General features: G+C 34.9%; 1 protein-coding gene across 2 annotated transcripts in view; it reads left to right on the forward strand.

The window, feature by feature from the left end:
* Positions 1-15,000, forward strand: part of ZBTB24 (zinc finger and BTB domain containing 24) — a 325,243-nt gene that overhangs the window by 233,328 nt on the left and 76,915 nt on the right. The window lies entirely within an intron of this gene.

Here is a 15,000-nt window from a genome sequence, read left to right on the forward strand (position 1 = left end):
AGCCTTCCTGAAGACACTGGAGAGTATAAATGTCTCTCCAAACACCATCATATTGGGTGACTTCAACTACCCAAACATAGACTGGGAACATTACTCAAGCCCCAATACCCTAGCTCAAAGGTTCCTGGAGTTCATAAACTCAAATGCTATGGAACAACTTGTCACCATTCCCACAAGAGGTGAAAATATACTAGACCTGATCATCACAAACATGGGGACAAAATGCTCCACACCGGAAGTATATCCCTCATTGGTGAGATCACACCATAAACTAATCTCACTGGAGATCCACATCCCGCCCCCACCCCCACCCCCAACAAAAAAGACCACAGTGAAGAACTTGTCAAAAGCCAACTTCACACTTCTTAAGACTGGTGTGGTATCCTTCAAGGCCCCTGAGCCATTGGAAACCACAACCCACGCTGCTGAATCCCTTACAAATGCTTTCTACGAGCACCTCCAGGATTGCATGGATCAAGCAATCCCAAATAAAATCAAGACCCTTTCCTCCAAAGGCAAGCGCCCGATCTGGTGGACCCCAGCCATAAACAAACTTTGCAACAAGAGGAGAAAGCTACTACAAGATAGAGCAAAATCCCTAAAAGGGAAGACATCTCTGATCAATACTAGTAAAAAACTACGATCACTCATAAAATCATCCAAGGCCAACTTTGAGAGAAAAATCGGCAAGGACACAAAAGACAATCATAAGGCCTTCTTTAGCTATGTTAGAAATCTGGGTGGAAACTCCCAGATATGCTCAGAATTAGTCCAAAATGATACAAAATCACTGAACCCACAGACATTGCAAACATCCTGGCAGACAGGTTCAGTGAAAATTTCCCCCCCCCCCCCCAAAAGGAGAAATATCTGTCCCAGCAGAGTGTAGCCTTCCAATCATCTCAAATGCCCAGGTGAGAGCTGATCTCTCTAAAGCTAAAACACAGCATCAATGGGACCGGATGGTGTCCCCGGCTGTGTGCTACATGAACTCAATGAAGAACTAAACCCACACATAAGGCTGCTGTTTAATCTTAGCCTTACCACAGGATACGCACTCCAAAGAGTGGCGTCACGGCAACTGTGGTCCCACTCCACAAAGGCGGTGCTTCTACGGACCCTGGTAATTACCGCCCCATAAGCTTAACAAGCCTGGTCTGCAAAGCTATGGAGAGGATCATAATGGAACTCATAAATAAAGACATAGGGGACCTGCAGACATTGGATCCTACCCAATTCGGCTTTGTCAGGGGCAGATCATGCCTCTTGAACTTGGTCGACTTTTTTGAAACAGTCACCAAGGCCATTGATGAGGGTAAGGCAGTTCACACAGCCTACCTTAACCTTGCAAAAGCTTTCGACACAATACCCCACTCGGGTATCATAGAAAAGCTCACCAGCTTAAATGTAAACCCATATGTCACAAGATGGGTTGCAAACTGGCTCAAGGACAGAACCCACAGGGTTAGAGTTGCTGGTGCCATGTCAGACTCCAAGCCGGTCACAAGCGGTGTCCCACAGGGCTCAGTCCTGGGCCCCCTCTTGTTCGGTATCTACTTTTCAGAAGTGCAGGCAAACCTAGGAGGATTGTGGCTGACAAAGTTTGTAGATGACTGCAAACTGGGCGCCATAGTTGAAAATCCATCAGACACAGATATCCTTCAGAGAGGTCTCATTGAAATGGATAACTGGTGCCAGAGCCATGGCCCTAAGCTAAACGCCAAAAAATGTATAGTCATACCCTTTGGTAAAAACAAGGTAACCCCAAGTTACCACATAGGTGGCAATCCATTAAGCACAGAAGAGGTTATCAGGGACCTGGGGACCCAAGTTGACAGTAACCTTTCTTTTGACACTCACATTGCCAAAGTGGTTAGGAGGACCTTCTACATTGCCCACCTGATTATGAAGGGATTCACATCCAGATCAAGGGAGGTCATTGTTCCCCTGTACTCTTCACTTATCAGACCAATGATTGAGTACAATGCCCCATTCGGAATGTATCTTACCCGACACCTGCAGCAATTGGAAAGACCCCAAAAGTTCCTCACCAAAAGGATAAAGGGACTCAAAAATATGCCATATGCTGCCCGACTGAAGAAACTCCAGCTCTATTCAGTCGCATACCTTCTGCTCAGAGGTGACCTGTGCCTGACATACAAGGCCATGTCCAACCCGGAATTAATGGACATGCTCCACCTCAAAAAATCCAAATCCATCAGAGCCACAAGAGCAAGAGACTTAAACCTCAACACGGATATAAATAGGACGTGCTGGAGGGACAGATTCATCACCCAGAGACTCCCTATGCTGTGGAACAGAATCCCGGTCCATGTGAGACAGAGCACCTCGCTGGCTCTGTTCAAGAGGAATCTTGACCAGTGGATGGGAGAGCGTAGGTTTACCCCGGGGATCATCTCTGTATCACTGCTGGACAGAGGCACGGCAAACTAATGGGTATAGTATTCTTCAACCTAAGGGGTGGTGAAAGCCACACAACTCTGGCTAGGCTTATAAATGCACTAGGGCAGATAGCCTAGTATGAACCTATGAACCTATGTGTAGGCAACAGGTTGATCCTCTTGTAGAATGACTGCACCAAGACCAAATTTCGAAGCATCACAGGAAAGTGTAACTGGCTTGTGAACATCTTAGCATCCGAGAGTTGCTGGACTAGCAGTTCTCTGTTTCTGGACTTCAGATGCTCTTTGGTGTTGCTCTAACCAAGACCAGGATGCATCTTTATGTGTCAGCTCTCTAAGTGCCGCTGATAGTTGGCTCAAGTCTGGAATGAACTTGCCTAGGTAGTTTATCATGCATTGTCTGGTGCTGGCATCTCGAGAAGGACTGTTTTGTTTTGAAGGGTCTGGTCGTAAACCTGTACTGGTAAATAAATGACCAACATAAGTAACGTCTTATAGCCTGAATTTGCATTTGTGTGGATTGAGCTTAAGATTCTAGAACTTTTCTGAGGTTTGTGTTATGTTCTACTTCATCACGACCTCCTACCAGTATGTCATCTACTTTAATAGCACAAGGATACCCAGATTTGCTCGTTGAAAGAGTTCATTTGCAGAATTTATCCCAAATGGCATTCTTAAAAATCTGTACCTGCCAAATGGAGTACTGAACATAGGGAGCAGTGATGTTTTTTTGTCAAGATTAATTTGCCAAAATTAATTATTTGCATCTAGGACAGAAAACAAATTGTGGCATTTGGCATCAAGGCTGTGACTTCCTCAGCTGTACCAGTTGGATGATGAGGTCTTTTGAGCTCTTTGTTCAAATCTCTTGGATCAGTACATATTCTGATATCATCTGAGCTTTTCTTGTGAGTTACCACCATGGAAGATACCCATACAGTTGGAGTTTAACTGGACAAATTACACCTTGCCGCACCATTTTATCTAGCTCGGCTTTGACTCTGCCCTGCATGGCTATTGGATCTTTTCTTGCTGGTCTGATAACTGGACTGACATCCGGGTCTAACTTCATGGCGTATATAACTGGAAGTTTGCCTAGTTTGTCTCTGAAAAGATCAGCATAGGTAGAAAAAATGTACTGGGCAAAATTAGAGTAGTGGTCTTTTAAGCTAACATGATAGACTTATTAAATGAAAGCAGTCCCATTTGCAAACTGTCTCTGAACCCTAATAATGAATGGACATGCCTCTTGACCACATAAAATAAGTCGTAGTTTCTTCCAGCAGAGTGACATGAAAGCACTACTGAGCCTTTGTTTTGAATTTCTTCACCTCCATAAGCAACAAGCGTTGCACACCTTGTTAAATCAAGCCTTTCACCGTGACACACTCTCGCAAATGTTTCTGGTGACAACATTGCACTCAGAACCTGTATAAACTTTTGAGCTCTATGGGTTTGCCATTTATATAAACATTACAAAGTACTTGATTCTTTGCCCTTTAATCTACTGCATTAACTGTTTCATGAAGCACTGACACACCATCAACATAAAGAGTAGGGTTGCAGCTGTATAATTGATCAACTTTTTTCTTAAAATGTTCCCTTTTAATAAAATAATGTATGTCCTTTGATTAAAAAAACCTTTTGAATGATTCCTTTTATTGTATTTGTGGCATTGCTGTCCAAAATCTAAACACTTATCCCTTTTAGATTCATAGCTTTCACCACAGTTACAACAGTTGGCAATGAAACTAGGTTGGAGCCCATGCTTTGAGTTTGCTGAGTCACTCTTGTGCTTCACTGAGACTGCAAACTCTGGAATTCAGGGGTTTGCCAGTGAGTGCTACAAAGGCTACAGTTGCTGCCATGTGCATGAGCCGGTTTCTTTTAATAACGTGCTTCATACTATCAACATGAGCTTTACACTGCGTCTTCTACAGCTGTTCTCATTTGTAGGCATATTTGTGTGCTTTTCTGTGAGCACAGATATCTGACAAATCTCATTGGCCTTATTCAAAGTTAAATCACTGTCACAAAGCAAAATCTTTCAAACAGCATAATCTTTAATACCACACGCACTTCTCTCCTTTATCACCTCATCCCTTAAATCACCAAATCTGCACGTTTTAGCTTTGTTTCTCAGGTCATTTATATATGCTGCAAAAGTAAGTGCATTTCCATTGTAACATTTGACTGGGGGTTACACATTTCTCTAAATTTACATTTTGAACACTCGGGGGTCTTCTCTTGACTGTACAACAGTGTGATGGTTTTCCCCCTTTCTGGTATAGATGGCAGGTGCATACACAAATGAACATTCCCTTTCTATGGCTTCTGACCCAGCTAAATTAAGCAGAATGAATGCCTTTGTACGGTCATCTTTATCAGAAAGTGCAGTCTGTATGAAAATGTCATACTCTTGCTCAAACAATCTCCAGTTCTCTGCAATAGTACTGTCAAACACAAGTGCACTGGGTTTTCGAAATCTGGCTGCCATGCCCACAAAGTATGCACAAACACATTGAAAATGTGGCCCTTGTAATTATGTTACCAGCAAACTGTCCTGTGGGCTTGTAATAACATTCAAATGCCAATAAACTCTCTGAAATACTGTACTTTGCAAAATATTCCTTGTAATGACTGTATTCTGCGAAGTATGCCCTGTAATGGAGAAATAGCTTTACTGTAACACTGCACAAGCATGCAAACACTTTATATACTTCTGATAACTCTGATATCTTTGCTTAATACGAAAATACATGCTTTGTGAAAATGCGGCTCTTTCTGTTTGTTTTATGCAAATCGGAATTTATTTCAAACTTTTTCCTTATTCATTTGAATATTTTATCAATATCATACATATTGGTTTATGTAAATATCATTTCCTCGTTTTATATTTTACCATAAAAAATAGTGCTGAGCAAGTTTTAATACCTGACGTTTGTTACTGACCTGTTTTTGTGAAGTATACGCATTTTAGGGATGATTCACTGCTCCATATTCCACCAGTTCCAATCAAGTGCTATAATTCATTTTAGCCATGTCACCTCTAACTTCATGCCCTTTAGACATGCCACTTTTGACACCATGTCGTTTTAGACATCCCACTTCTGACACCATGTCACTCGTCTCTCTCTCTCTCACATAGATGACAAGAAAGGTAGGGCATTTCATTTAGATGCTTTAATACATAGAAACACATCAGGATGGTTAGCAGAATCATAAAATACAAACAAACTAGTTAACAGACAGACCTTACATACATACATGCTTGCATCTCAAGGGCTTACTACAAAATGGCAGTCTAGCTTGCATGTTCTCAGTATTTATACACTTTTACAAGTACTTGGATAGCTTCTTAAAGGTACATACACAGACATTAATCTACACCTTCCATATCTTTATCACTCTCTTCCTAATTTTTAAACTTCTACAGGAATACTGTTTATTCCAGGGGCCTTCCCTGTTGATTGACTATACATCACCATTTTGTCTCTTCTCTTCCTGTCTTGAGTGTTAATTGTTGAGCCTCATTTTACTCTAACCTTGACATAATTAAGTCTTCCATAAATATTTTCATTTGTGCCTTTTCTTGGTTTTCCCATTCATCTGCTTTATAGCAAATTCTGAAATATCTATATTGCTAGCTATTGTCTTGTCATAGGCTCTGTAAGTTTAGCTACAGCTCTTTCCCTTTTCTGTTGCCTAAGTCATCATGCTTTTAAGTTTTTGTTCAGTAGAATTATCGAAATACAGAAGCTTAGCAGCAACCTTTTTAAACTAATGCATATTATCCAAATACTCTTGTATTCCCTTAAGTAGTATGTATTGAGTCTCCTCTTGTTCTGCTTAATTCACCCTCTTCTGCAACACTTTAACCTTTATCAACCCCTGTATATAATTTCTAATACTTCCCAGTTCTTCCTGTTATTTCTGCCATGCTCCTGTGAAATATAATTTTTCTACATTCTTGCCCGCTTCTTGTATCTTGGAGAATAATGTGTAAATTTTGCACAAGATCCTTCTATTGAATTCACATCTTCCATATCAAATATTCTCTTACTACTTCAGAGATTTATCTACGTTTAACCTTTATCAACCCCTGTAAATACTTCCTATTTCTTCTTTCCCAGATCTTCCTGTTATTTTTACCATGCTCCTGTGAGTTATAATTTCTCTACATTCTTGCCCACTTCTTGTATCTTGGAGAAAAATGTGTAAATTTTGTACAAGATCCTTCTATTGAGTTCACATCTTCCATATCAAATATTCTCTCTTCTTCAGAAATGTACCTACTTTTGTCATATTTTTCCTTCTGGAGGCACTGTCACTATTACGATTCAGGTTCCAGTTCCAACTCATGAATAGTATTCCCTGCTGAAAGTTTATTGTTTTTACAAAACTTCTTCTGAACTTCACACTTTTAATTTTAAGTGTAATCTAAATATTTGTCACTGTAGTCCTCCCCATCCATAACACCTTATTACCACAAGTCTAACATAATTGTCTTTTTTCCCTGATCTTTCACTATTGGCACCCCTCTTGCAATCAGTATTATTACTCTTCTTTTCCCTTGTCCCTAATAATCTGCTGAATATCCAATCTGAAATCCATTCTTTGTCAGATTCACCTGCTTATTTCTACTCAAATGCATCTCTCGTAACATTGCCATTTGTATTCTTCACTTCACAGTATTAATTCAGTACTTGTTTTTTCCCTTTTATATATTTAAGGCATTTACATTCCATGTTAATATTGACATAACTGACATAAGAAACTATTATTCCTAAGTTGCATGATATTATATTAATTTTCATTACTTTAAAAAAAAGAAGAGAACATAGCTTTCTAGATATATTGAAAATAAAAATTTCTAGCAAGAGTTAAAGTACTTTACTCTTTAGATATTTTAAGTTAAAGTTATTATTTTATGTGTTTTTTCTAACAGCTCTATGCTTACTTTATTTACAGCTATACATACTTATTCTGAAGCATGTATTTTTATATATATATCATATATAAAGGATATATATATATATTACTATATATAACATTTAGTATAAGACAAATAAATAATAAAATATATAATATTAGCACACACATATATATTACATATCTTGAGATAAAAAGAGATTATTCTACATAACAAAAAATAGACAATATATTAAAAATTTATAAAAAGACTACATCTGAAAATCTTCACAATACTCTATATTTTACATTCATATTATTAACACACATAAATATTGATAGCAAACATCCAAAATGAAGAACATAAAAGAATAAGAAATAAGAAAAGTGAATATAAACATAGAAGAAGAGCAGAAATGAGACTATAAAAGAGTTTTTAAAATAACAGAAAAGCTGAATAGATAACAGAGAATAAAGATATAGATAAAATTTGCATAAAAACATAACAGATATGCATATATGATATTAAAAAAAAGACATAATTTATTTATAAAATAAAAGATAAAAAAACATAAAATTTATATACATGTATAAAATATTATATAATATGTATATATATTTATATAATAAAAGATGTTTTATAATATAAAAAAAGATAAAAGAATTTAACAGCATAAAAAAAAAAAGAAAAGAAAATTTTACATACAGAATATAATAATAAGATACATAGTATTTAAAGAAACAGATATAAAAAATTTTAATTAGCAAAAAAAGTTTGAAGATTTAGGAGAAACAGAGAAAAAGACATAAAATAGAAAATAGAAAAAAATTTTTATGAAAATTTTACAAAAAAAAATCAGAGAAACACAGAATACAACACATAGACAGACAAGGAAAAAAAAAGACAGACATAAAATAAAAAAAAAATATGAGAATGAAAAAAAGAAGAGCACAAAAGAGAAAAGGAAAAAAAAAAGAGAAAAAAAAAAAGAGAGAAAAAAAAAAAAGAGAGAGGAGACAAAAGGAAAAAAAAAGAAAGAAGAAGGAAAGAGAGAAGAGAGAGGAGAGAGAAAAAGAGAAAGAGAGAGGGAGGAGAGGAGAGAGGAAAGAGAAAGAAAAATAAGAAAAAAAAAAGAGAGAAAGAAAAAGAGAAAAAAAAGGAGGAGAAAAAAAGAGAAAGAGGAAAAGAAAAAAAAGAGAGAGAGAGAGGAGAGAGAGAGAGAAAGAGAAAAGAAAAAGAAAAGAGAGAGAGAAAAAAAAAAAAAAAAAGAAGGAAAAGAGAAAAAAAAAAAAAAAGAAAAAAAAAGAAAAGAAAAGAAAGAAAAAGAGAAAAAAAAAAGAGAGAGAGAGAAAAAAAAAAAGAAAGAAAAAAAACAGAGAAAAAAAAAGAAAACAAAAGAAAAAAAAAAAGAAAAAAGAGAAAAGAAAAAAAGAGAGAGAGAGAGAGAGAAAAAAAAAAAAAAAAAAAAAAAAAGAAGAAAAATATTCATTATTGGTTATGCTATATACTTATTCATACAGTATATTGAACTATACTAAACTTTTGTTGCATATTTATACAATCAGCTAAAACAAAGCATAATACATAATGTAGAAAAAGTGAACATATTATATGAACTATTTAAACATAGGTTATAAGCATTAAATTGTGTATATACTGCATAATAAGTCTATAGCATATATGTATGTTTCTATGATTATTTATAAATATATATTGCATTCTTATATGTGTTTATGAAAAAAAAAATAAAAAATTTTAAATTATTTTACACATGTAAATACATGTGATTACAAAAGATATAAAATTTTTTTTTTTTTTAATATGAGTATAACTTTAAAGTATATAAAAAGCAAATGTTTTTTTTTTTTCTTATTCTAGAAAGTCACCCTCTAATCCCCAACACAAAGACAGCAATAATACTCATGGAAGTTCACACTGAACCTCAAATCTGTAATTTGAAAAAATATTGAAGCATAGTGACACTCATTTTCAGATTACCTTTCTTTATTAAAGCTATTTCAACACCTCAATAAAACAAGACTTTAAACTTACAACATCAGAGCCATTTTACTAATTTGATATAATAATGCTAAAACACTTTGTATAAAAATTATAATACACAAAAATGCAACATATATAAAAAAATAACCAGAAAAATTTACAATTTGCATCAAGAAATATAATATGCTTCAAATCTTTATGTTCACCATACATTTCATTCTATACTACCTATTCACACTAAACTATATGGTCCTTCACATAATGTTTACTTATTCATAAAAAGGTAAACCTAGGTTTATTGGTTTTCCATATTTTCACAAGAATAAATACAAATTTTGATCTGTACTTTTAAACATAGTTTCCATTGTAATGTCAGAAAAGGCTATTAATAAAACAAAACATTGCCTGTCTTCCTAACATACTTCTATTTTCAGCAAAGTAATCTTTCAGGATTTCACTTGCATATGTGTTGCTGACCACAGCTCCATTTTCTCACTGAATCTTCATTTTCTGCATTTGACATTCCTGATAATATTCATTCCATGTTTTTGTTCTTTCATCTTATCAAGGAAAATTTTTATTAGCACAACTTTTATCTTTCCTGTTTCTTTCCCACACAAATATCCCTTTTCATATAATCTTCATTTGTCTTTCTAACTGCCCAACCATTGACCCTTCATCTGAATATAAAACTTCTGTACAGCACATAAACAGGGTACTAAATGTTCTCCACACATGTATATAGTATTAACTATTGTCCTTTTTATAGCATCAATTATCTTGATGTCTCAATTCTAGAAAATATACCTTAATATTGTATAAATTATTTAACTTAGTTATTGTTCTCCTAAAATCATAAAAACGCAAATGTATTGATGTTCATTAAAACAAATTATTCATGTTTTGCTGTAACATGTTGCATATGAGTGGTGTATAAAATTTTGTTGTGTCATGTTAAAATGTAACTATTGTTTTTTCAAGACTGTTTATTAAATCTCATTATGTTTTAAGCCTACTGAAAATGGCTCTCCCAGTGTTTAGATAAATAAAGATTTTGCATCTATAAAAATCATCATTTGTAATGCGATATTGTTCATGTTTGGGTTTCAAATCTGCTTTAAAATGTTTGGTAATATGTTTGATGTTAAATTGAAAGAGTGGTCTAAATTTGGGGATTGTTTCTGTGTATTTGAATCAACATTGGTAATTAATGGTGAACAGTATTGCACAAATTACATCATTTACATTGGTATCAAAGATGCATTTTTACAACTTATTTAGGAAACAGCTATCTATATAGCAATTTTCTGCAAATCAAGACATTTCTCATACATTTCTTTGTACATTACTGCAGCCTTTTCCATTTCCATAAAGAAATTACTTTGTAAATTGAAATGTGCTTTAGTGGTAAACAGTTTCTTTTCAAACAATGTTCTGATGGATGTTGTTAGAAGGTCTCAACATATTGTTACTTTCTACCATTTCTTTTGTCATTACACAACATTTTTAGCCTTTTCAGATCCATTGTTGTAACATCTGATTAATAAGTCCTTTATAGACAGATAATCATGGTGATTTATATTTAGAACAAATATCTTGTAATTTCTTGATTTCAGAATCTTCAAACTTCCTATAGCAACCATGTTCTGTTTTGTTAATGGAAGTGAAACATGAATTCCAGCGCATAAAATATTTTCTTTCATTTTCTGGTAATACAAGTTTTCCTCTCTGGTTGATACTGATTTGATATACATTTTAATCATAGACTAGTAATATCTATGTTCAGCTGTCTTTATGTCATCAGATAGCCCCACTATTATCAGTGACAGGTATGAACTGAAGTCATGACAGGCCATTGATGTCACAAATTTATTTAGATGTGCAATTTAAGTATTACTGAAACACTTTTAACATTCTTGTTTTTTACCTTTTCTGCCTTATACTGATGATATAACATGCAGTTCGCTCGTTTAATAAGCCCAGAAGTTCTTTTTCTAATTCGGAAATTTCTTTAGACAAAGTTGTTAATGACATATTGTAGTGTTCAATTAAAATGTTTATGTAACCAAAACTTGTTTCTAAGTTTAACTTTTGCCATTTGGAAAGCAGGGCTGGATTAGAGTCCCCAAACGTGGGCATTTTTAGGACCCTGAGCCCTCTAGGTATCAGTCGGAAGCTTTTACACGCTTCCATGTGCGATTTCTGCCACTGAATGCTCTTTATTTTCTGCAGTTTGTTTTCCAAACGTCTAGTAATAACAATAATGTCAATGTCATGCTTGCGATCAATATTCACAGCTTCTGGATTATTTAGATCCGTAGCCGTTAATTTAAGTAACGGATTTGCGTTCAATTCAAGTAAACTCTGTAGATCAAACTTATTGTTGCTTGTTGGTACATTTGAATCACAGTCAATGTTTCCCTCAGTAGCCATGTCCCAGCAGGAGACCAAAACGAACCAAATAGCGAAATGTAAAAAGGAAGTCACCTGTACTGGGTAAAGTACCCTGGAACAGCAAAGGCAGCAAAGCTCCAAGTAACACAGTAGCAAGGAAGTTCCAAGGTTAAACCAATGGCACAACTCCAAAAATTCTTGTCGAAAAACCTTTATTGAGGCAGACCTGCATAAAAAGTGAGCGCTTTCAAGGCTCAATTATTTCAACAATTAATCAATTAAAACAATAAGAGCTTAAAGTGCTGGTGCTTAAATAAATTGATCAGTATGCATTTTTTATATATAAGTTCTGTGAACGATTGGCTTTATATACCAACTTATATATAAAAAATGCATACTGATCAATTTATTTAAGCACCAGCTTAAGCACCAGCACTTTAAGCTCTTATTGTTTTAATTGATTAATTGTTGAAATAATTGAGCCTTGAAATTGTATATAAGTGTCTTAACTCATTTATTAAGCATTGAAGTCTGAAGAAGCGTCACTTGGACGTGAAAGCGCTCACTGCAGAAAATAAAGAGCATTCAGTGGCAGAAATCGCACATGGAAGCGTGTAAAAGCTTCCGACTGATACCTAGAGGGCTCAGGGTCCTAAAAATGCCCACGTTTGGGGACTCTAATCCAGCCCTGCTTTCCAAATGGCAAAAGTTAAACTTAGAAACAAGTTTTGGTTATATAAACATTTTAATTGAACACTACAATATGTCATTAACAACTTTGTCTAAAGAAATTTCCGAATTAGAAAAAGAACTTCTGGGCTTATTAAACGAACGAGAACTGGGCATGTTATATGATGATCTTAACATCATGATTCGTTCAATTGACCAGAAATTGATCCAGGATAAAAAGAGAAAACTTGAGAGAGATTATGTAGATTTTAAAAAGAGTCAAGTTTTCTCGTGGCCAAGAGAAAAAGATAACAAATTTGCTACATCTAGGAGAAATAGCATTCCTGTTAAACCGAACATCAATGGAGCTGACGCACAAGGCCACGCCCCTTCAGTGATGACTGCCAGCGTGCCACCTCCCACGGCTAACATCGGGTCCACTTCTGATGAGATCCAACGACACACGGGCGCATCCCTGATGACAGCTCCCGGAGTAAAGAACAAGCGGCAGGTTACGATAGAAGCGATGGTTCATCTAGACAACATTGGTGAGATTCCAGCACCCATAACTATCGATCAGGAATACATCAGTCCTAAATCGGGAACCAAGAGGAAGTCGCCAGCTGTGAGTTCAGCGGCTGATGTCATTACCAGAGAAGATGAAGAAAACAACGTTTTTTTATCGCGCACAGATTTTCCATGTTTTCCCCTTCCATTCAAGCCTGTGGAAACAAGAACATGGACATTAAACAGCACTCACAAAAAAAGGAAGGGAACAGAGGAGATTTACGAAAATCAGAGAAAAGCTCTGAGGTCAGTACACAGGATTTAGTTGTGAACATTTCTAAATATAAACTCAATAACCATTAGTTATCTGTCCTTAATAAAGGACTTAGCTTTATTCCATCTGCTTTTACTGATGTTACAGAGTTTATAGTGGATATAAAAATGTTCACTAGAAGTATAGCGCTAAAAATGTTGTATAATGATAAAAATGTAAATCTGGATAACGCCAGTAACATTAATATGTTTAGGAAACCTTCCATGTTTATCCCTGTACAACATCCATTATTGGAATTATTTGAACGAGCTTGTGAATTTGATTTAATGGAATTTTACAATAACAATATAGGGAAACCTGATTTTTTCAATATAACTACCAAAGAGAAGGCAGCCATTTCAAGTTTACAAAGCAATAACAACATAGTTATTAGGCAAGCTGACAAGGGGGGAGCAATAGTTGTAATGGACAAGGAAATGTATGATATGAAAGTGTCTTTTATGCTTGCAGAAATTGACACCTATATAAAATTGAATGCTGTTTCACTAAATAAGTTAATTAAAAATGTGCATGCGAAGCTATATGATCTACTACTTACCAATGTCATTGATATGAATTTGTACAGGTATTTTCTTGTTGAAAACCCATTAGTACCAATGTTCAGGGGCCTCCCCAAAATACACAAAGAGCTGGACAATCCACCACTAAGACCTATTGTTTCCAGCAAAGGGTGGCTGACTGAGTCTCTTTCAATTTATTTAGACAAACAGTTCAAACCCATAGTGAATAATACCAAACATATTTTAAGAGACACGCAACAATTTATTGAAGGCTTTGCCAGATGTAATGAACAATATCATATTACAAATGATGATTTTTTTGTCACCTTAGATGTAAAATCTTTATTTACATCAATCCCAAATAGTACTGGGATTGAATTTTTGAGATTATTTCTCTTAAATTATGGCGTTAACAATAGTAAAATCATAATGTGGATGTCTCTATTAGAAATAGTGCTAGAAAATAATGTTATGGTATATAACAACAATTATTATTTACAACAAAAGGGTGTAGCCATGGGAACACCTTGCGCGAACTCATATGCCAACCTAGTGTTGGCATATTGGGAAGAAGCATATGTAATGAATAATTTAATTTTTAATGAACATCTAATACATTATTGCCGTTTTGTTGATGATGTCTTTTTACTATGGAGAGGAACAATAACTAAGTTAAATGAATTTATACAATATATTAATGGTACTACAGATTTTCTAGAATTTGAGAGCACATACTCTCATGAGAAGATACAGTTCCTCGATGTACTGCTAACAAAGGGACCTAATGGTGTAAATACATGTATATATAGGAAGCCTTGTTGGAGGAATAACTTACTTCACAGAACTAGTATGCACCCTCGACATGTGCATAAAAATGTAGTAATGAATCAAACTTTAAGAGTTTCTAAGCTCACTACAGATGAAACAGCATTCAATGAACAAAAGGCAGTCATAGAGAATAATTTTATACATAGAGGATATAATGAACAAATAGTGCATAATACTATCACTAAGGCAAGCAAAACAAGGAAAGATAAAGGTTGTCCGTTTTATAATAAACCCAATACCATTGATAAGAATAAGAAAGAACTAAAAACCTCCAAGAATAGACTTATTATACCCTATACTAATAGGAATAGTCAAATAAAAAAGATCATAGAAAACAATTGGAAGATTCTTACTATGGATGAGAAAATCAGGGCACTGGTTGAACAGAGACCTAACATAGTATACAAGAATTTGAAATCCCTGAAAAGATTA

Source organism: Protopterus annectens, chromosome 1.part0 (assembly GCF_019279795.1).
Source record: "Protopterus annectens isolate FY-2018-M chromosome 1.part0, PAN1.0, whole genome shotgun sequence".
In the NCBI taxonomy this organism is placed as follows: domain Eukaryota; kingdom Metazoa; phylum Chordata; order Ceratodontiformes; family Protopteridae; genus Protopterus; species Protopterus annectens.